Here is a 23,180-nt window from a genome sequence, read left to right as displayed (position 1 = left end):
TTGTTTATCAAAGTTACTTAACAAAAGTATTCAAGTCTTTTTTGGAGGAGTTGGTCTTAAAACTAAAGTTGGACTAAAATTTTCTTCTGCCTTGGATAGCTGTAGAGATTTGTTTTCTTAATATAGCAAATTATCTAAATTTTTCCTGAATTTTAGAAAAGATTTTTAAGGCAAATAAAATTACCATTTTTGTTTTTTAAACTCTCTAAATAGTCCCCTTTGGTTAAGCTGTAGAATTATTTAATTTAGGATGGATATCTGATTTGTGATTTAGAGTGGGAAATCTCTTCATAAATTTATTCATGGAAGGCAAAGTATTCTTTTCTTTTAATGGTGTGATATAGAATACTTGTTTACTCTGTTATTAATGTGTACTGTGGACCCTGGGTGCCCCTTCACTAATATTACTATCAGAAGTTCTCTGGGCATCAGCTATTAAAGAGTTATTGGAAGAGTGTCCTTTTATGTTCAGTCACGATATACCACCACTGGCTTTAAGGGTAATATAATTTCTAACAGCTCTGTTGATATATAATGTACATAATAAAGTACACATACTTAAGGTGTACAATTTGATAAGTTTTGACATATGTATATACCTGTGAAATTATCAACCAAATCAAGAAAATGAACATATCTGTTATCTGCCTTTCTATCCCCAGATAGCCATTGATTTGCCTTTGGTCACTGTAGATTAGTTTGCATTTTCTCCAGTTTTATAGAAATAGAATCATACAGTATGTACTCTTTTTTAATGGGTTATTTCACTAGCATAATTTTTATGTTGTAACACATATGAATAGTTCATTCCTTTTTTTTTGGTTAGTAATATTCCATTATATGGATATATCACAGTGTACCTACTCACCTGTTGTGAAATGCTAAAACATTTGTGTACAAACCTTTGTATAGATTTATGCTTTCATTTCTCCTGGGTAGATACCTAGGAATGGAATGGCTGGTTTATATGGTAGGTGTACATTTAATTGTCAAACTGTTTTCCAAAGGGCCTATAGTTTTCCACATTCTCATCATCCGTGTATGAACATTTCAGTTCTTCTACATCCTTACCAATGCTTGGTACAGTCGCTCTTTTAATTTTAGCCATTCTAATAGGTATTTGTATCTTGTGGTTTTAATTTGCATTTCCCTAATGGTGTTGAGCATCTTTTTATGTGCTTATTTGCCATTGATATATCATCTTTGATTAAATGTCTGTCTGAAATTTTTGCCCATTTAAAAAAATTAGGTCGTTTGCTTTCTTATTATCGTGTTTTAAGAGTTCTTTATATATTTCAGGTACAAGTCCTTTATCCATATATATGTTTTTCAAATATTTTTTTGCCGTCTGTGGCTTATTCTCTTAGCATTATCTTTTGAAGAGCAAAAGTTTAAAATTGTAATTAAGTCCAATTTGAAGTTGTTCTTTTATGGACTGTGCTTTTGATGGCTCAGGGTCACACAGGTAGACTGCTGTGTTAGAGAAGTTTTATATTTTTAAGTTTTAGATTTACTGTCGTACATTTGAGTTAATTTTTTTCTATGAAAGAGAGCATAGATCAAAGTTCAGTTTTTGAATATGCATGTTTAATTGTTTTTGTATTTGTTGAAAAGACTGTCCTTTCTCCACTTAATTACTTTTGCACTTTTGTCAAAAGTCAGTTGTCTGTATACGTTATGTGCTTATTTCTGGATTCTTTTTCTGTTCCACTGATCTGTTTGTCTACTTTAATGTTAGTATGACACTGTCTTGTTTATTGTAGCTTTCTAATAAGTCTTGAAATCAGATAGTGTTAATCCTCCATCTTTGTTCTTTTGACTGTTTTTGCTGTTTATCATACCCTTGTGAATTTTACATCAAGTAGTTTGTACAAAAACACTTGCTGAGATTTTAATCAGAATGCTGTTGAATTCCTAACAGTATTGCCTTCCACCCATGAACACAATATATTTCTCATTTACTTATTAATTGTGCATGGTATTGTTTTTGTAAATTTAATTTTTGATTGTTCATTGCTACCATATAGAAATACAATCATTTTTCTTTTGTCATTCGTGTATCCTGCTACCTTGATAAATTCACTTTTTCTGGTAGGTTTTGTTGTTTTTTAAGATTCCATTAGATTTTCTACATAGATGAGCATGTGGTCCGTGAATAAAAGCATGTTTGTGTCTTCCTTTACAATATGGATGCCTTTTATATCTTTTTATTGCCTTATTGCAACTGACTAGTACCTCCAGTACAAATTTGAGTGTAAGCGATGAACAGATAGCCTTGTTTTCCTGATCTTAAGGGGAAAGCATTAAATATGAAGTTAATTGTAGGTTTCTGTAGATGACTTTTATCAGATTGAAGAAGTTCTTTTCTATTTCTCATTTGCTGAGAGTTTATAAGAAACAGAAGTTGGATTTTGTCAAATGCTTTTCCTGAATCTATTGAAGTGATTACATCGTTTTCCTCTTTTAGTTTAATATGGCAAATTACATTGAGTTTTAAATGTTAAACCAATTTTGCATTCCTAGGATAAACCCCACTTAGTCATTATATACTGTCTTTATAAAGTATTGTTTACTGTCTCTATAAAATATTGTTGGATTTGATGTGCTAAGATTTTGTTTGGAATTTTTGCATCTATGTTCAGGAGGGAAATTGGTCTGTAGTTGTCTTCTGAAGTCTTTGACCTTTATCTGTAATGTCTTGTGTCCTTGTAATGTCTTTGTGATCTTTCCTCTTTTCTAATATGTGTTTAGTTCTGTACGTTTCTCCTAAAGCTCTGCTTTAGCAACATCCCTTTAAATTTTATGGTCCTGAGTATGGTCTGTTTTGATAAATATTTTACGTGCACTTGAGAAGATTGTGTATTTAGCTGTTGTTTGGTGGCATATTCTATAAATGTTAATTGATTCAAATTGATTGATAGTGTTGTTCAAGTCTACTGTATCTTTGCTGGTTTTATGTTTACTTGTTGTATCAGATATTGATGTCAGATATTGAGAGAGGAGTATTGAAACCTCCAACTATAATTGTGGATTTATTTCTCTTTAAATTTTTATCAGTCTTTGTTTCATGTAATTTGAAGTTTTATTATTGTGTATATAAACATTTAGAATTGTTATATCCTGTTGTGAAATGCACTCATTATCCCTAGTAATATTGTTTGCTTAGAAATCTACTTTATCTCATATAGTCACTGTAGCTTTCTTTTGAATAATGTTAAAATTTTATATATTTTTCCATCCTTTACTTTTATTCTGTTTTTTTCTTTATCTTTAAAGTTTGTCAGTTAGCATATAGTGGCTCTTGCTTTTTAAAATACAATCTGACAATCTTTGCCTTTTAATTATGGTAATTAGATCACTTTTAAAAAAAATTATGACAGAATTTTATTTCTTGCTCACATTAACGTTCATCTCAAACTGCAGGCTTAGTACATTTTTGCTGCACATTTCTTCATTTCTGGACCAGTGACCAGCCCCTATGCAGGATAAACCAGACTCATGGCAAATAGTGGAAATATATCTTAAAACATCTGCTAGAGAGTGATACACATAACTTCAACTTACATTCTATTGGCCAAAGCAGATCACATACTCACACTCCTTATAGAGTGAAGTGGGGATTAGAGTCTTCTTGCTGGATCTAAGAAAATATATGCTTATTATTATTTCAGCACCTTTTCCAGTATTTTTATTGTATTGTTATTGTACTCTTAATTATTCACATACCATAAAATCCACCCCTTTAAAGTGTACAATTTAGTGGTGTTTTTAGTGCACTCACAAAGTTGTGCAAACATTACCACTATCCAATTTCAGAACATTTTTATGACTCCCAAAAGAAACTTTGTACCCATTAGTCTCCCCTTTCCTCCCTCCTTCCAGCTGCTGGTAACCACTAATCTACTTTCTGTCTCCATAGATCTGCCTATTCTGGACATTTCATTGGTAGTCTTTTGTGACTAGCTTCTTTTACTTAACATAGTGTTTTCTAGGTTTTGAGGAAAATAGATCATTTACATTTAATGTAATTCTTGATATGGTTATGTTTATATTTGTCATCTTGTTTTACTGTTCTTTATCTTTTAATTTTTCTGCCTTTTGACTGAATGAAATGTTGTTTATGATTCTATTTTATCTTTTGTTGATTTATTGGCTATAACTCTTTGTTATTTTGCTGGTTGCTTTAGGGTTCATAGTATACATTCTTAACTAGCTTAGCACAGTATGCCTTCAAGAGATCTCATACCATTTCACACATAGTGTAAGAACTTAGAATAGTACATTTCCATTTCTCCTCTCCAGTCCTTTGTGCTAGTTTTATCATGCATTTTGCTTTTGTATATGTTATAAACCCCATACTACATTATTATTATTATTTTTTTTAAGGAATTCCTTTATTTTTATTTTATTTATTTATTTATTTTTGGCTGTGTTGGGTCTTCGTTTCTGTGCAAGGGCTTTCTCTAGTTGCGGCAAGTGGGGGCCACTCTTCATTGCGGTGCGCGGGCCTCTCACTATCGCAGCCTCTCTTGTTGCGGAGCACAGGCTCCAGATGCGCAGGCTCAGTAGTTGTGGCTCACGGGCCTAGTTGCTCCGCAGCATGTGGGATCTTCCCAGACCAGGGCTCGAACCTGTGTCCCATGCATTGGCAGGCAGATTCTCAACCACTGCGCCACCAGGGAAGCCCCTACATTATTATTTTTGCTTCAGTAGTCAATTATCTTTTAAATGAGATTGAAATAATAAGAAAAAACTCTTATATTTGCCTACATAGCTTCCATTTCTGGTGCGCTTTCGTTCTTTTTTTAGCTCCAGATTTCCAACTGATAGAATTTTCCTTCTGTCTGGAGGACTTCCTTTTATATTTCATGTAGTGTGGGTTGCTCCTGTATGTCAGAGTCTTCATTTTGCCTTTGATTTTTTTTTTTTTTTTTTAGGCAGGGAATATCATATTTAATGGAAAAACAGGTAAACAGTAATTGTTCTTTTAGAAAACACGTTTAAACATCATTTGCTTATATTTATTTTATTAATATCCTAGTATTAGTATGCTTAAAGAAGATGAAGGAGGAAGGAAGAGGAGAAGAAAGAGAAGAGAACAGGGAAAATAAAATAACAGCAACCCTTTTCGGACAATGCGATAGGAATATTTTATCTTATTATTTGCTCACATCAAGAGTAGATGTTAAAATCATATCAGATTTTGCTTGGGCCGGTATCTTTAAAAAGCCACACACCTGATAAAATGGGACATCTCATAGTAAGGGTTATACAGAGTGAAAGTTTTTTCAAAGTAGTAATTTATAACTTTTGGACAAACTTTTTTTTTTTCAAATACAGATTTAGGTGTATTTTCAAATACATGCAGTACTCTGGTGGAAATAAAAACTTCACTAATAAAAAAAGAAGTAAACACATTTGATAGCTATCTCTGTTACCATTAAATTTGTGATATAAAACACTTTGATCTAATTAGTTTAAAAGTTTAACGCAAGCAACATTTCTGTAATTTAGTAAGACATGAATTAATTTTTTAATGGTTACGATTTTTATTTTAACAATAACCTATTTTTGTTTGTTTTCTTTTAAATATATTTATGAGAACTAAGAGGTGGCTTTTAAGGTATCGTACTTATGAACACAGTATCTATACTATTTATACTAGAAAATTCTTGAAATAGGTTTTATTATGTCTGAACAACCTTCTAGGCACATTAGGATATATTAATCAGAAAAGAACATAATGATTATGGATGACTTACCTTTCATCTGAACTTGTTCTTACTATGGCCATGTAACTTTCTAATTTTGATGGACTATATGTTAAGTTGTTTTTTTTTTTTTGTTCTTTTTTTTTCATTTTTCTTGTGTCAATTTTTTTTTTCACACACACACACTGTATTTTATTTTTACAAGAGATAAATAGACTGACACCAAGCATTGTACATGGATGACCACAACAAAAGTAACAATGATTGCAATTACCAAACATGAAACACACTCATACTATGTCATAATATTGACATTCAGTCCAGTAATCCTCCACTGTAGCAGCTCCTTTACTTTGCAGTGAAAATTCATTTGTATATTCTTTGCCTCTGAGTCCTTGTGGGATGTTTTTTTTTTTAATTCAAAGAGAAAGTCACAAAAATTATACTCATCCTCATCAGTTCACTCAATCCCATGTAATTAATTTTTTTTTTCATCTTGATCTTTTGTTAGCACTTTTATGAGTTTATCAATTTTTCATTAGAATTCTGAAAATGCTTATTCATTCAGTTCAGCAGTACAGTCAGTTACCAGAAACCTGTACTTGTCAGAGTCTTTTCCATGAATTTCTTGAAGATGAAACCCTTTTATAGGAACATATTTGCAAAAGCATCAGAGTACACCCAGAACTGTCTGTAAATGACAAAAGACTGTGACCATGGTTAAAGATTTGATGAAAGTTCATAATAATGCAGTTGACAAGAAAATTAGTTATTTCTAAGATATACATTTTAAAGTAATAACTAGGATTATGACTTATAACATTATACCAGAACATATAAGATTTTTAGAAATTTCATGTAATGTCTGAAACATTTATATTAACATATTTCCATACAAATAACCCAATGAAAGTTTAGTATTAGTTGTTTTGTTTGTTTGTTTTTTTATACTGCAGGTTCTTATTAGTCATCAATTTTATACACATCAGTGTATACATGTCAATCCCAATCGCCCAATTCAGCACACCACCATCCCCACCCCACCGCAGTTTTCCCCCCTTGGTGTCCATATGTCTGTTCTCTACATCTGTGTCTCAACTTCTGCCCTGCAAACCGGCTCATCTGTACCATTTTTCTAGGTTCCACATACATGCGTTAATATACAATATTTGTTTTTCTCTTTCTGACTTACTTCACTCTGTATGACAGTCTCTAGATCCATCCACGTCTCAACAAATGACTCAATTTCATTCCTTTTTATGGCTGAGTAATATTCCATTGTATATATGTACCACAACTTCTTTATCCATTCGTCTGTTGATGGGCATTTAGGTTGCTTCCGTGACCTGGCTATTGTAAATAGTGCTGCAATGAACATTCAGGTGCATGTGTCTTTTTGAATTACGGTTTTCTCTGGGTATATGCCCAGTAGTGGGATTGCTGGGTCATATGGTAATTCTATTTTTAGTTTTTTAAGGAACCTCCATATTGTTCTCCATAGTGGCTGTATCAATTTACATTCCCACCAACAGTGCAAGAGGGTTCCCTTTTCTCCACACCCTCTCCAGCATTTGTTGTTTGTAGATTTTCTGATGATGGCCATTCTAACTGGTGTGAGGTGATACCTCATTGTAGTTTTGATTTGCATTTCTCTAATAATTAGTGATGTTAAGCATCTTTTCATGTGCTTCGTGGCCGTCTGTATGTCTTGTTTGGAGAAATGTCTATTTAGGTCTTCTGCCCATTTTTGGATTGGGGTGTTTGTTTCTTTAATATTGAGCTGAATGAGCTGTTTATATATTTTGGAGATTAATCCTTTGTCTGTTGATTCATTTGCAAATATTTTCTCCCATTCTGAGGGTTGTCTTTTGGTCTTGTTTATGGTTTCCTTTGCTGTGCAAAAGCTTTGAAGTTTCATTAGGTCCCATTTATTTATTTTTGTTTTTATTTCCATTACTCTAGGAGGTGGATCAAAAAAGATCTTGCTGTTTTAAAAATATTTTTTCTGAGTATAGGACTCTAGGTTGACAGGGCTTTTTGTTTGTTTTTTTTGTTTGTTTTCCTTCAGTACTGTAATGATGTGTCATTGACTTCACTCTTGTATTGTTTACATCAGGAAATCTGATGCAATCCTTATCTTTGTTCCTGTGTATATAATGTGTCATTTTCCCTCTCTGTCTCCTTTTAGGTTTTTTCTTTATCCCTGGTTTTGTTTATTTACTAATTAATTAATTGATTAATTTTTGGCTGCGTTGGGTCTTCATTGCTGCGCGCTGGCTTTCTCTAGTTGTGGTGAGCGGCGGCTACTCTTTGTTGCGGTGCATGGGCTTCTCACTGCGGTGGCTTCTCTTGTTGCGGAGCATGGGCTCTAGGCTCCTGGGCTTCAGTAGTTGCGGCATGCAGGCTCAGTAGTTGTGGAATGCGGGCTCAGTAGTTGTGGCGTGCAGGCTCTAGAGTGCAGGCTCCGTAGTTGTGGCACACGGGCTTAGTTGCTCCACGGCATGTGGGATCTTCCTGGACCAGGGCTCGAACCCGTGTCCCCTGCATTGGCAGGTGGACTCTTAACCACTGAGCCACACAGGGAAGTCCTTTATCCCTGGTTTTAAGCAGTGATTCTGAGGTGCCTTATTGTAGTTTTCTGCATGTTTCTTACTTTTGGGTTTTGTTGAACTTCTTGTAGACTTAATAATTTTCCTCAAATTTGGAAACTTTTCGACCATTTTATTCTTCAAATTTTTTTTTCCTTTCTCTCCTCCTCCTCAGTGACTCTAATTACACAAATATTAGGCCACTCAAAGTTGTTCCACAGCTCACTGATACTGTGTTCACTTTCTGGAAAATTTTTATTGCTTTGTATTCAAGTTCTCTATATTGTGATCTGCCATGTCTAATTTGCCATTAATCCTATCCAGTGTGTTTTTCCATCTCTCACATTGTTCACCTCTAGAACGTGGAGCTGAGTGTTGTTCGTATGTCTCTACTTAAGTTTTGAACATACAGAAATGTAGTCTTAATAACTTTTAATGGCCTTGCCTGGTAGTTCTAACATTTCTATCAATACCAGTTTGTTTTTGATTAATTGCTTTTTCTTCTCATTGGTTATATTTTTCTGCTTCTTTGCATGCCTGATAATATTTGATTGGATGTCTCACAATGTGAATTTTACCTCACTTGGTTTGGCTGTTTTCCTGTAAATATTCTTGAGCTTTGTTCAAGAATGCAGTTAAGTTACTTGGAAAGAATTTGTTCTGGAGTAGTGCACAGCCTAGGGCTATTATTCCCTCCTACTGAGGCATGACCCTTTTGTGTACTTTACCCAGTATGCCTTGAAACAGGTTTTCCAGTCTGGCCGGTGGGGACAGATACTATTCCTGGCCCTGTGTGAATGGTGGCCACTGTTTAATCTTTTCTGGTGGGTTTTTGTCTCTAGCTTTGGGTAGTTTCCTTACATACATGTGCTGATCAGTTCCCAGCTGAATACTTAATGGGTATCCTCTGTCAATCTCTGAAGATCTTGTTTGTGTACTTCTTACCTCTCTGATACTCTGTTCCTTGGACTCTAGCCACTTTGGTCTCCTCATGCTCTCAGCTCTGTCTACTCAATTGAGAAAGTTCACTAGGTTCTGTTGAATTCTTCCTATGCATGCCAGAATCTGGAAACTCTCTCAAGGCAGGTAAGATGGCAATCATAGGTCTTACCTCACTTATCTCCTGAGTTTCAGAAATTGCTGTCCATTGTTGCCTGTTGGTCAAAGTCTTATATATCCTGAATATTAACTCTGCTCAGCTTTAAAAAAATTTATTGCTGAGGTAGTTGTTGAAATTTTTGCTTTCAAATGACCTGTCCTCAGGTTTGGTTGATATGGAGACAGAAAATTGATATGTTGATATGGAGACAGAAAATAGAGACGTGAAAGAAATTACCTGGAAATAGAATTTACAAGCTAGAGATTTTGAACCTGGCCCAAATGAACAACTAGAAGAAGACCTAATGTTAGCCCATACAAACCTGGCAATAGAAATTGTCCCCTTCTGATTATTGTTTCTTAGAAAGTGCTTTTAAAGGGTTTTCTTTGGCTCTCAGCATTTGATGGGTAAGATAGAAAGCTCGGTGTGCCACATGATGATAACTTTATGTGGGTTTTATGTGTGTATTGGTATTAACTTTGTGCCTCTTTGCTTATTACATTTGAAAGATTTAGAGCAAAGTCTTTTGGCTGAGGTTTTAGGAGGAGGTAATTTTCTAGCATAATATGTAGATTGGCAAAGTTTCTTGGATAAGATGAATTTGGAAGAGGCTCATGAAAGAGCAAAGTGGAGTGTTGGGTTGTGTGAAGGCAGTTATGAGCAAATAGATGCTCACAGAAAACAAAGTGGCGGAGACTGTTAAAGAGAACAAAAGGAGGTGTATGGTGTGGAAAACTTAGTGGAATATAAAACCAGGGCAGGACTGGCAAAGTAAAACACGTATAGATAGTGCTAAAGGATGTAAAGAATTTATAAGTTTTGAATTGGTTCTTACATGAAAAAGTAGTTCGCACAAAAGATAACTTTGGCCCTGAGTTTGTAAGTGACCAAAGTTGAATTTATTTTTATGGTTATGATCAATAATTACTGTATAATGAAAATATGGAAAACACCATATAAAAATTGTTGCAAGTGATGTGTGTATAGATGAACTTTTCCCCAAGTAATTCACAATTTATTCCAGAATACTAAATGTGCTTGGCATATATGTTAACAATTAAATAATAATTGTTAGAATTGTTTAAAGATGTCTAGAAAAGAGATTTTGACAAGTAAGACTTTGAAAAAGTAAAAGAAGCAGAAGGTTTTCGCCCTTTGTTCTTGTGTGGAATTACTCAAAACTTTGTACTTTTTTGAGTTCACATTTTGAGTCTCTCACTCTTTTTAAAAAAATCATTAAAACCCAGAATCCATGGGAAGGATTTATGTGTAGAGAATGGGTAAATATAGCAATATTTTGTTTTGCCTTAGGAGAACAATCCTGATGGAAAAACACATCTTTCTGACTTTAATAAAAAATAAAATGACAAACACTAAGATCTAGCTCACCTTCCCCTGTTCTGCTCTAGTACCCCACCAATGCATTAAGTCCAAGGAAAAATTGCAAGAATAATAAACTAAATTTTCTCTGACCACTTCTGTGGTTTGTAATGTAGATATGCAAGTTATGTATCTAAAGTAAAAATTGAGACACAACTGTTACTTCTAACAGGGGAGATGCTTTTATTTAGGATTTTTTCTTTTTTGCAAATGTAGATGAATCTTTTGTGTTGTTTAACTGTCTTTGATTAAGAAAGTATAAAATACTTTGACAGTATTTTAGAAAATTAAAATTGAAGAAACATGAAAATACCAAATTCTATAAAGGAACTGTTTTTCCTTCCCATAGTTTTACTGCAGTTATCACTTTTTAAAAATCAGTGCATCTCGCAACCGCAGAAAGATGTGAAGAAATGGTTCAATACGATGTCAAAGATCTGTTTGATGAACGTTAATTATTGATAGCCTTGAAGTTGAAATAGGACAGCTATTTTTTTTTCTGTGTTAAGTGTGTTTTTCATTTTAAAAATACAAAGGCTTTGGCTGAGATGAATTTAAGAAGGTAAGGTTCAAGTGTAATAGCAATGCATTTTAATTAAGGAGGGGAATAGTGCTGATTTAAATTTTAAACGGGCCATTATTTGTGTGGTTGAGCAGTTCGGCCTTACAACCATGTTTGTTTCCTTTTGCATTCTGTTATGTAGAATCAGATTTTACTTTTTAGCAGATTTTGGGGGGTGAAATATGAGGATGAGGAAATGGTTCTTCTAAACTAAAGTAAATGTATTTTATTTATTTTTTTAAATATGGTAAGCAGGAATCTTTGAAACCTTAATTTATATATCTTTGTATCCTACCAACATCTAAGTCTACACTGTCCAATATGGAAGCCATTAGCCATATGTGACAGTTGAGCTCCTGAAATGTTGCTGGTCTAAATTGTGATGGGCTGTAAGAGTAAAATATGCTCTAGATTTTGAAGAGCTGATTTGAGGGGGGGGGAAATCTCATTAATTAAAAAAATTTTGATTACATACTAAAAATATGTAATATTTTGACTATATTTGATAAATAAATTATTAAAATTAATTGCAACTATTTCTTTATACTTTAAATTTGGCTATTAGAATATTTAAAATTATGTAGGGGCTTGCATTATATTTCTGTTGGACATTGCTGATCTAGGTGATCTAACTTTTATGTTTATAATTTTACCACCACAGCATTACCTCAGTTTTCCTAAGGATACTCTCTATAACACAGCCATGAACATTTAAGGAAGTAGTAAAAAGCTTCTGAACAAAACATGTATTTTCAAGTCTTTGCATTAAAAATTCATGTTATTATTATTTTTTAAACATTTTTTTATAGAAAACAATAAAAACAATAAAATATAAACAAAAATAGCAGTATAATGAACTCTTCTGTATCCATCATCCAAGTTCAACTCATAGTTAATCTTTTTTTTTTTTTTTTATTTCTGAGGTATACATTTTAAAGTAATAACTAGAATTATGACTTATAACATTATACCAGAACATATAAGATTTTTACAAGTTTCATGTAATGTCTGAAACATTTATATTAACATATTTCCATACAAATAACCCAGTGAAAGTTTAGTATTAGTTGTTTTGTTTGTTTGTTTGTTTTTATACTGCAGGTTCTTGTTAGTCATCAATTTTATACACATCAGTGTATACATGTTAATCCCGATTGCCCAATTCAGCACACCACCATCCCCACCCCACCGCGGTTTTCCCCCCGTGGTGTCCATATGTCTGTTCTCTACATCTGTGTCTCAACTTCTGCCCTGCAAACTGGCTCATCTGTACCATTTTTCTGGGTTCCACATACATGTGTTAATATACGATATTTGTTTTTCTCTTTCTGACTTACTTCACTCTGTATGACAATCTCTAGATCTATCCATGTCTCAGCAAATGACTCAATTTCGTTCCTTTTTATGGCTGAGTAATATTCCATTGTATATATGTACCACAACTTCTTTATCCATTCATCTGTTGATGGGCATTTAGGTTGCTTCCATGACCTGGCTATTGTAAATAGTGCTGCAATGAACATTGGGGTGCATGTGTCTTTTTGAATTATGGTTTTCTCTGGGTATACGCCCAGTAGTGGGATTGCTGGATCATATGGTAAATCTATTTTTAGTTTTTTAAGGAACCTCCATACTGTTCTCCATAGTGGCTGTATCAATTTACATTCCCACCAACAGTGCAAGAGTGTTCCCTTTTCTCCACACCCTCTCCAGCATTTGTTGTTTGTAGATTTTCTGATGATGGCCATTCTAACTGGTGTGAGGTGATACCTCATTGTAGTTTTGATTTGCATTTCTCTGATAATTAGTGATGTTTAGCATCTTTTCATGTGCTTCTTGGCCATCTGTATGTCTTCTTTGGAGAAATGTCTATTTAGGTCTTCTGCCCATTTTTGGATTGGGGTGTTTGTTTCTTTAATATTGAGCTGAATGAGCTGTTTATATATTTTGGAGATTAATCCTTTGTCCGTTGATTCGTTTGCAAATATTTTCTCCCATTCTGAGGGTTGTCTTTTCATCTTGTTTATGGTTTCCTTTGCTGTGCAAAAGCTTTGAAGTTTCATTAGGTCCCATTTATTTATTTTTGTTTTTATTTCCATTACTCTAGGAGGTGGATCAAAAAAGATCTTGCTGTGATTGATGTCAAAGAGTGTTCTTCCTATGTTTTCCACTAAGAGTTTTATAGTGTCCGGTCTTACATTTAGGTCTCAAATCCATTTTGAGTTTGTTTTTGTGTATGGTGTTAGGGAGTGTTCTAATTTCATTCTTTTACATGTAGCTGTCCAGTTTTCCCAGCACCACTTATTGAAGAGACTGTCTTTTCTCCATTGTATATCTTTGCCTCCTTTGTCATAGATTAGTTGACCATAGGTGTGTGGGTTTATCTCTGGGCTTTCTATCCTGTTCCACTGATCTATGTTTCTGTTGAAAAATTCTTGTATTTTTAATCATAGGAGAAGCCTTTAGATCTTCACTCGAACTCTTTATTCTTTTTCTTTTCATAGGATTGTTTTAAATTTTTAATTAGTTGTCTGATTTCCTGAGGAATTTGATGATATGATTAATTAAAAGAATTTATTGTACTACTCTTTCTGTTGCAACTAGCTTAGCTTCAGTCTGCAATGTCTATGCTTTCTGTCTGCGTAAAGCGATCAGTAAACCATCAGTTTCCTTTTTTTTAATTTTGTTTTTTTAACATCTTTACTGGAGTATAATTGCTTTACAATGGTGTGTTGGTCTCTGCTTTATAACAAAGTGAATCAGCTATACATATACATATATCCCCATATCTCCTCCCTCTTGTGTCTCCCTCCCACCCTCCCTATCCCACCCCTCTAGGTGGTCAAACAGCACTGAGCTGATCTCCCTGTGCTATGCGGCTGCTTCCCACTAGCTATCTATTTTACATTTGATAGTATATAGAAGTCCATGCCACTCTCGCACTTGGTCACAGCTTACCCTTGCCCCTTCCCGTGTCCTCAAGTCCATTCTCTACGTCTGCATCTTTATTCCTGTCCTGCCCCTAGGCTCTTCAGAACCATTTTTTTTTTGAGATTCCCTATATATGTGTTAGCATACGGTACTTATTTTTCTCTTTCTGACTTACTTCACTCTGCAGTCTCTAGGTCCATCCACCTCACTACAAATAACTCAATTTCATTTCTTTTTATGTCTGTGTAATATTCCCATGTATATATGTGCCACATCTTTATCCATTCATCTGTTGATGGACACTTAGGTGGCTTCCATGTCCTGGCTATTGTAAATAGAGCTGCAGTGAACATTGTGGTACATGTCTCTTTTTGAATTATGGTTTTCTCAGGGTATATGCCCAGTAGTGGGATTGCTGGGTCGTATGGTAGTTCTATTTTTAGTTTTTTAGGGAACCTCCATACTGTCCTCTAATCCATGAATTTGGTAAAGTAGCAGAATACAAAATTAATGCACAGAAATCTCTTGCATTCCTATACACCAATGATGAAAGATCTGAAAGAGAAATTAAGGAAACACTCCCATTTCCCATTGCAACAAAAAGAATAAAATACCTAGGAATAAACCTACCTAAGGAGACAAAAGACCTGTATGCAGAAAACTATAAGACACTGATGAAAGAAATTAAAGATGATACAAACAGATGGAGAGATATACCATGTTCTTGGATTGGAAGAATCAACATTGTGAAAGTGACTATACTACCCAAAGCAATCTACAGATTCAGTGCAATCCCTATCAAACTACCAATGGCATTTTTCACAGAACTAGAACAAAAAATTTCACAATTTGTATGGAAATACAAAATATCCCGAACAGCCAGGGCAATCTTGAGAAAGAAAAATAGAGCTGGAGGAATCAGGCTCCCTGACTTCAGACTATACTACAAAGCTACAGTAATCAAGACAGTATGGTACTGGCACAAAAACAGAAGTATAGATCAATGGAACAGGATAGTAAGCCCAGAGATAAACCCATACACATATGGTCATCTTATCTTTGGTAAAGGAGGCAAGCATATACAATGGAGAAAAGACAGCCTCTTCAATAAGTAGTGCTGGGAAAATTGTACAGGTACATGTAAAAGTATGAAATTAGAACACTCCCTGACACCATACACAAAAATAAACTCAGAATGGATTAAAGACCTAAGTGTAAGGCCAGACACTATCAAACTCTTAGAGGAAAACATAGGCAGAACACTCTATGACATAAATCACAGCAAGATCCTTTTTGACCCAGCTCCTAAATAAATGGAAATAAAAACACAAATAAACAAATGGGACCTAATGAAACTTCAAAGCTTTTGCACAGCAAAGGAAACCATAAACAAGACCAAAAGACAACCCTCAGAATGGGAGAAAATATTTGCAAATGAAGCAACTGACAAAGGATTAATCTCCAAGATTTACAAGCAGCTCATGCAGCTCAATAACAAAAAAACAAACAACCCAATCCTAAAATGGGCAGAAGACCTAAATAGACATTTCTCCCAAGAAGATATACAGATTGCCAACCATCGGTTTCTGATCAGAATATTTGAGAGGGGGCTGCAAGACTCGTGCATTCACCTTCTCTGAGATCTCATCTTACAGAAACAAAAGCCAGAGAAAACGCCTATGCTTTCAGAACTGGAGAGATTCTTGTCATTTAGGCACCTCCCTTCTGAATCGTCTCTGAATTTTTTCCTGTGCTAATTCCTTGTCTTTTCTCTTAATTGTCCCTTCTTGTTTCTATTGTTCTGAGACATGTATATGTGCTTGATGATGTTGATGTGAAAGGGTGTGACTCCTCTGTGAGTCAGACGTGTATTTTGTTGCTATTGATTTGCCTTTCTTTTAGCCAGCAAGCTGCTGTCTTTCTCCCTGCACTTTCATATCCTGTTTGTTTGGTGTAACATTACAAGAGTGTTTGAACCCTATGTTTGAAAAGTTGCTCCCTCTGCAATAAAGTGCCAGTGTATTTAGCTTTCCAAGTGTTTTTCTCGTATAGCAGTTTTCTTCCTTAGCTTTCTTAGATCTTTCCTTAGTTCTTTATAAATTAACTTAGCAGTTAACACATTCCTAAATGGCATGTTGACCTGTCATTTTTGTATCCTGCTCTCTTATTTCTGGTATCCATAGGAAAGCATTATACTGAGTACAACAGGATATTCAAAAAGTTTGTCAAATAACTGCCCAATTTCCATTTGTAGACTTTTCAACTTCTGGGCTTTATGTATGTATGTATGTATGTATGTATGTATGTATGTATGTATGGCTGCGTTGGGTCTTTGTTGCTGCACGAGGGCTTTCTCTAGTTGCGGCGAGCGGGGGGCTACTCTTCGTTATGGTGCGCGGGCCTCTCATTGCAGTGGCTTCTCTTGTTGCGGAGCATGGGCTCTAGGTGCGCGGGCTCAGTAGTTGTGGCTTGTGGGCTCTAGAACTCAGGCTCAGTAGTTGTGGCACACGGGCTTAGTTGCTCCACGGCATGTGGGATCTTCCTGGACCAGGGATCGAACCCATTTCCCCTGCCAGTGCAGGCGGATTCTTAACCACTGCGCCACCAGGGAAACCCTGAGCTTCTTATCTGCATGGATAAGTCCCACAAGTACTTCATATTCCAAATAACCCAAAAGAGAACCCATTCTTTATCTTCTCCTCCTTTGTATTTTTCATAGTATTGTAGTAAGTAGAGGTTTTTTTCTTTCTTTCATGTTTATCAAATATATCCTGCTATACATAAGCTACTTTTTTTTTTTCATGTACCTATCATGAAGTGCACAGAGTACCATTTTCCTCAGATAGGTGGCCCCTTGGTGAGGTGAAGTTTCAGTTCTCAGTAGCAGGAATATGGTGAAGGTAATCTCTCTAAAATAAGACCCAAAGACCCTGATTACTCTCTTTGTTGGCATATTCCCTTGTTCTCACTTTAGTCCCTAGTCCTATCTATTAGGGAACTGGAAATGCTTTCTCTCTGCCAAGTATTCTAAGCTTCTGCAAGCAAACAATCCTAGACTTTTTCCATCCTTGATACTATATGAAGTCCAACTGATAATTGGCTTTAGCACCTCCACCTCAGATAATGTGGAGCTGTAGCCATTTTGAATGCTGTCCTTAGAGCTGGAGGTACAGAAGCTTGGAATTGCTTAGCTAGGAGACTGAGGACTATGTATTTATTCCCTAGTCAGTAGAGATTCAACTCTGATGTCTTAGTCTGGCAGCATTCTAGGAGGATGAATAAATTTGGGCCTCTGAATTATTGTATAGCAGCAGGCCACACATACCTATGGGGAATGCCTTTGATTATAGCGTACAATATTCCTACCAGGCCAGTATTCTTTTCCTTAATTTGATAAATTTCTTCTTGTATTAGTCATAAGGAAATTATGATGGGGTGGGAAGGTAGTTTCCTTTTTTTTTTTAATTACGGTAAATCCTTGCAAGGCAGTGAACCCATGTGCTCTGGGAAGAGGAAGATAAATGAATAAGTTTTGAATGGACTTCTCACTAGCCTTTGGGTCATGAGTAATGTTGTATTACCACTTTCTCAGTTGCCAGGCTAAAATCTTTGGAAACAGTTGGCATTTTCAGGCAGTGTGCCTCTACTACCATGTCAAGAGTATTTTAATTGAATTTAAACTAGGTGGCAACCTGTCTAGGAGTCTTCCTGAGGTTTTTTTTTTTTTTTAAATCACTGCTTTTAGGAAAAAGAAATAAAAAATATATGATTCTAATTATGCATTCTGTAAGGTCTACCTATTTTTAATTAGTATGTAAATTCTTCTCCTACATACCATGACTAAGTAGCTAGTGGGGCAAGACTTGATAGTATCAATTCAAGTGTTACTTCTTTTGGAAAATGTTAACATTCTCTCAGAAGGATTTCATTGTATCCATAGCACTGGAAAAAAATTATAAAGTTTTTCCTTAGAAAATTCTAAATTTTGATAGAGTGACCAACAAATTTGAAAAAAGAGAAAGGAAGTAGTGTTCATACTTCCCTTTCTTTATGAAATAGATACACTTAATATATCAAAAAGTTACTGTTTTTTGTGATAGTAATAGTCATGGTTTTTAAAACAATTCTGAAGGGCTTCTAGTAATAAAAAGCAGTAGTTTCTCACCTAATTCTCACTACCCCTAATGTCATTAATCAGAGACAGTATTTTTAACACATTTTTATAAGGTTGATGTATAATTTGCAACAGAGAAATGCACAGTTCTTAAGTGTACAGTTAGAGCTTTGATAGATGTATACACCTGTGTATAACCCACAGGCCATTAACACGGAGACAATTTCTGTCATCTTAGAATATTCATTTGTGCCCTTTTTAGCAACCCCACCACCTGAAACTTTTCATCTGATTTTCATTGCCATGGATATATTTCGTTCTTTTTTTGATATAACAGCATTTGGGGGCTATAATTCATATACTATGCAATTCACCCATATGAAGTGTACAATTGAGTGTTTTTTCATGTATTCACAGAGTTGTGCAACCAATCACCACAATCAATTTTAGAACATTTTCATCACCCCCAAAAGAAACTTTGTATCCATTAGCAGCCACTGCCCATTCCTCCTTGTTCCCCTTACTCCCACTCCAGTCCTCAGCAGCATCTAATCTACTTTCTGAATTCTAGCTATTTCCTATAAATGGAATCATACAATATGTTTCCTTTTGTGACTGGTTCTTTCACTTAGCAGTGTTTTCAAGGTTCATCCATGTTGTAACATGTATCACTACTTCATTTATTTTCAAGACTGAATGATATTGCACCTTATGGATATACCAGTGTTTTTATTCATTCAGCACTTGATGGACATTTGGATTGTTTCCACTTTTTGGCTATTATGAATAATGCTGCCATGGACATTCATTGTATAAGTTTTGTGTGGACATAGATTTTCATTTCTCTTGAATATATACCTAAGAGTGGAATGGCTGATTCGTATGGTAATTCTATGTTTAACCATTTAAGGAATTGCCAGACTATTTTCCGAAGTGGTTTTAACCACTTTATATTCCCATCAGTAGTGTCTGAGGGTTCCTGTGTCTCCATATCTTCACCAACACTTATTATTTGTCTTTTTTTTTTTTAAACAACTTTATTGGAGTATAATTGCTTTACAATGGTGTGTTAGTTTCTGCTTTATAACAAAGTGAATCAGTTATACATATACATATGTTCCCATATCTCTTCCCTCTTGCATCTCCCTCCCTCCCACCCTCCCTATCCCACCCCTCTAGGTGGTCACAAAGCACCGAGCTGATCTCCCTGTGCTATGCAGCTGCTTCCCACTAGCTATCTATTTTACATTTGGTAGTGTATGTATGTCCATGCCACTCTCTCACCCTGTCACATCTTACCCCTCCCCCTCCCGATATCCTCAAGTCCATTCTCTAGTAAGTCTGTGTCTTTATTCCCGTCTTGCCACTAGGTTCTTCATGACCTTTTTTTTTTTCCTTAGATTCCATATATATGTGTTAGCATACTGTATTTGCTTTTCTCTTTCTGACTTACTTCACTCTGTATGACAGACTCTAACTCCATCCACCTCACTACAAATACCTCCATTTCCTTTCTTTTTATGGCTGAGTAATATTCCGTTGTATATATGTGCCACATCTTCTTTATCCATTCATCCGATGATGGACACTTAGGTTGCTTCCATGCTCTGGGTATGGTAAATAGAGCTGCAATGAACATTGTGGTACATGACTCTTTTTGAATGATGGTTTTTTCAGGGTATATGCCCAGTAGTGGGATTGCTGGGTCATATGGTAGTTCTATTTTTAGTTTTTTAAGGAACCTCCATACTGTTCTCCATAGTGGCTGTATCAATTTACATTCCCACCAACAGTGCAAGAGTGTTCCCTTTTCTCCACACCCTCTCCAGCATTTATTGTTTCTAGATTTTTTGATGATGGCCATTCTGACCGGTGTGAGATGATATCTCATTGTAGTTTTGATTTGCATTTCTCTAATGATTAATGATGTTGAGCATTCTTTCATGTGTCTGTTGGCAATCTGTATATCTTCTTTGGAGAAATGTCTGTTTAGGTCTTCTGCCCATTTTTGGATTGGGTTGTTTGTTATTTTGTTATTGAGCTGCATGAGCTGCTTGTAAATCTTGGAGATTAATCCTTTGTCAGTTGCTTCATTTGCAAATATTTTCTCCCATTCTGAGGGTTGTCTTTTGGTCTTGTTTATGGTTTCCTTTGCTGTGCAAAAGCTTTGAAGTTTCATTAGGTCCCATTTGTTTATTTGTGTTTTTATTTCCATTTATTTAGGAGCTGGGTCAAAAAGGATCTTGCTGTGATTTATGTCATAGAGTGTTCTGCCTATGTTTTCCTCTAAGAGTTTGATAGTGTCTGGCCTTACACTTAGGTCTTTAATCCATTTTGAGTTTATTTTTGTGTATGGTGTCAGGGAGTGTTCTAATTTCATACTTTTACATGTACCTGTACAATTTTCCCAGCACCACTTATTGAAGAGGCTGTCTTTTCTCCACTGTATATGCTTGCCTCCTTTATCAAAGATAAGATGACCATATGTGCATGCGTTTATCTCTGGGCTTCCTATCCTGTTCCATTGATCTATATTTCTGTTTTTGTGCCAGTTCCGTACTGTCTTGATTACTGTAGCTTTGTAATATAGTCTGAAGTCAGGGAGCCTGATTCCCCCAGCTCCATTTTTCATTCTCAAGATTGCTTTGGCTATTTGGGGTCTTTTGTGTTTCCATACAAATTGTGAAATTTTTTGTTCTAGTTCTGTGAAAAATGCCAGTGGTAGTTTGATAGGGATTGCATTGAATCTGTAGATTGCTTTGGGTAGTAGAGTCATTTTCACAATGTTGATTCTTCCAATCCAAGAACATGGTATCTGCAGATTGCTTTGGGTAGTAGAGTCATTTTCACAATGTTGATTCTTCCAATCCAGGAACATGGTATATCTCTCCATCTATTTGTATCATCTTTAATTTCTTTCATCAGTGTCTTATAATTTTCTGCATACGGGTCTTTTGTCTCCTTAGGGAGGTTTATTCCTAGATATTTTATTCTTTTTGTTGCAATGGTAAACGGGAGTGTTTTCTTAATTTCACTTTCAGATTTTTCATCATTAGTGTATAGGAATACAAGAGATTTCTGTGCATTAATTTTGTATCCTGCTACTTTACCAAATTCATTGATTAGCTCTAGTAGTTTTCTGGTAGCATCTTTAGGATTCTCTGTGTATAGTATCATGTCATCTGCAAACAGTGACAGCTTTACTTCTTCTTTTCCGATTTGGATTCCTTTTATTTCTTTTTCTTCTCTGATTGCTGTGGCTAACACTTCCAAAACTATGTTGAATAATAGTGGTGAGAGTGGGCAACCTTGTCTTGTTCCTGATCTTAGTGGAAATGGTTTCAGTTTTTCACCATTGAGGACAGTGTTGGCTGTGGGTTTGTCATATATGGCCTTTATTGTGTTGAGGAAAGTTTCCTCTCTGCCTACTTTCTGCAGGGCTTTTATCATAAGTGGGTGTTGAATTTTGTCGAAAGCTTTCTCTGCATCTATTGAGATGATCATACGGTTTTTCTCCTTCAATTTGTTAATATGATGTATCACGTTGATTGATTTGCATATATTGAAGAATCCTTGCATTCCTGGGATAAACCCCACTTGATCATGGTGTATGATCCTTTTAATGTGCTGTTGGATTCTGTTTGCTAGTATTTTGTTGAGGAGTTTTTTTGCATCTATGTTCATCAGTGATATTGGCCTGTAGTTTTCTTTCTTTGTGACATCTTTGTCTGGTTTTGGTATCAGGGCGATGGTGGCCTCGTAAAATGAGTTTGGGAGTGTTCCTCCCTCTGCAATATTTTGGAAGAGTTGGAGAAGGATAGGTGTTAGCTCTTCTCTAAATGTTTGATAGAATTCACCAGTGAAGCCATCTGGTCCTGGACTTTTGTTTGTTGGAAGATTTTTAATCACAGTTTCAATTTCAGTGCTTGTGATTGGTCTGTTCATATTTTCTATTTCTTCCTGGTTCAGTCTCAGCAGGTTGTGCATTATTTGTCTTTTTGATTATAACCATACTAGTGGTTGTGAAGTGGTGTGTTGTTATGGTTTTGATTGGCATTTCCCTAATCATTAGTGATGTAGCATCTTTTTATGTGTTTATTGGCCATTTCTATATCTTTGGAGAACTGTCTATTCTTATTCTGTGCCCGTTTTTATTTATTTTTAATTTTTTTTTAAATGTTTGCTTTCTTTTTTAAAAATTAATTAATTAATTTTTGCCTGCCTTGGGTCTTTGTTGCTGTGCACAGGCTTTCTCTAGCTGTGGCAAGCGGCAGCTACTCTTTGTTGCGGAGCATGGGCTCTAGGTTCACGGGCTTCGGTAGTTGTGGCATGCGGGCTCAATAGTTGTGGCTCATGGGCGCTAGAGCACAGGCTCAGTAGTTGCAGTGCATTGGCTTAGTTGCTCCACGGCATGTGGGATCTTCCACGGATCGAACCCATGGCCCCTGCACTGGCAGGTGGATTCTCAACCACTGTGCCGCTAGGGAAGTCCCTGTGCCCATTTTTAAATTGGTTTGTTTGTCTTTTTCTTATTGAGTTGTAAGAGTTATTTATGTATTCTAGATAGAAGTCTCATGGGTTGCAAATATTTTTCCCATTCTGTGGGTTTTCTTTTCACTTTCTTTTTATTTTTAAAATTTTTTATTATTATTTATTTATTTAAAATTTTTTAAATTTATTTTTATTTATTATTTTTGGGTGTGTTGGGTCTTCGTTGCTGCGCGCGGGCTTTCTCTAGTTGCGGCGAGCAGGGGCTACTCTTTGTTGCAGTGCGCAGGCTTCTCATTGCGGTGGC

At 35.5% G+C, this 23,180-nt stretch overlaps 1 protein-coding gene across 11 annotated transcripts in view; it reads left to right on the top strand.

The window, feature by feature from the left end:
- Positions 1 to 23,180, top strand: part of EVI5 (ecotropic viral integration site 5) — a 227,345-nt gene that overhangs the window by 57,140 nt on the left and 147,025 nt on the right. The window lies entirely within an intron of this gene.

The sequence above is a fragment of the Balaenoptera musculus genome, chromosome 1, assembly GCF_009873245.2.
Source record: "Balaenoptera musculus isolate JJ_BM4_2016_0621 chromosome 1, mBalMus1.pri.v3, whole genome shotgun sequence".
NCBI lineage: Eukaryota > Metazoa > Chordata > Mammalia > Artiodactyla > Balaenopteridae > Balaenoptera > Balaenoptera musculus.
The sequence above is the reverse complement of the archived record's forward strand: the minus strand, read 5'-3'. Positions and strand labels throughout refer to the sequence as shown.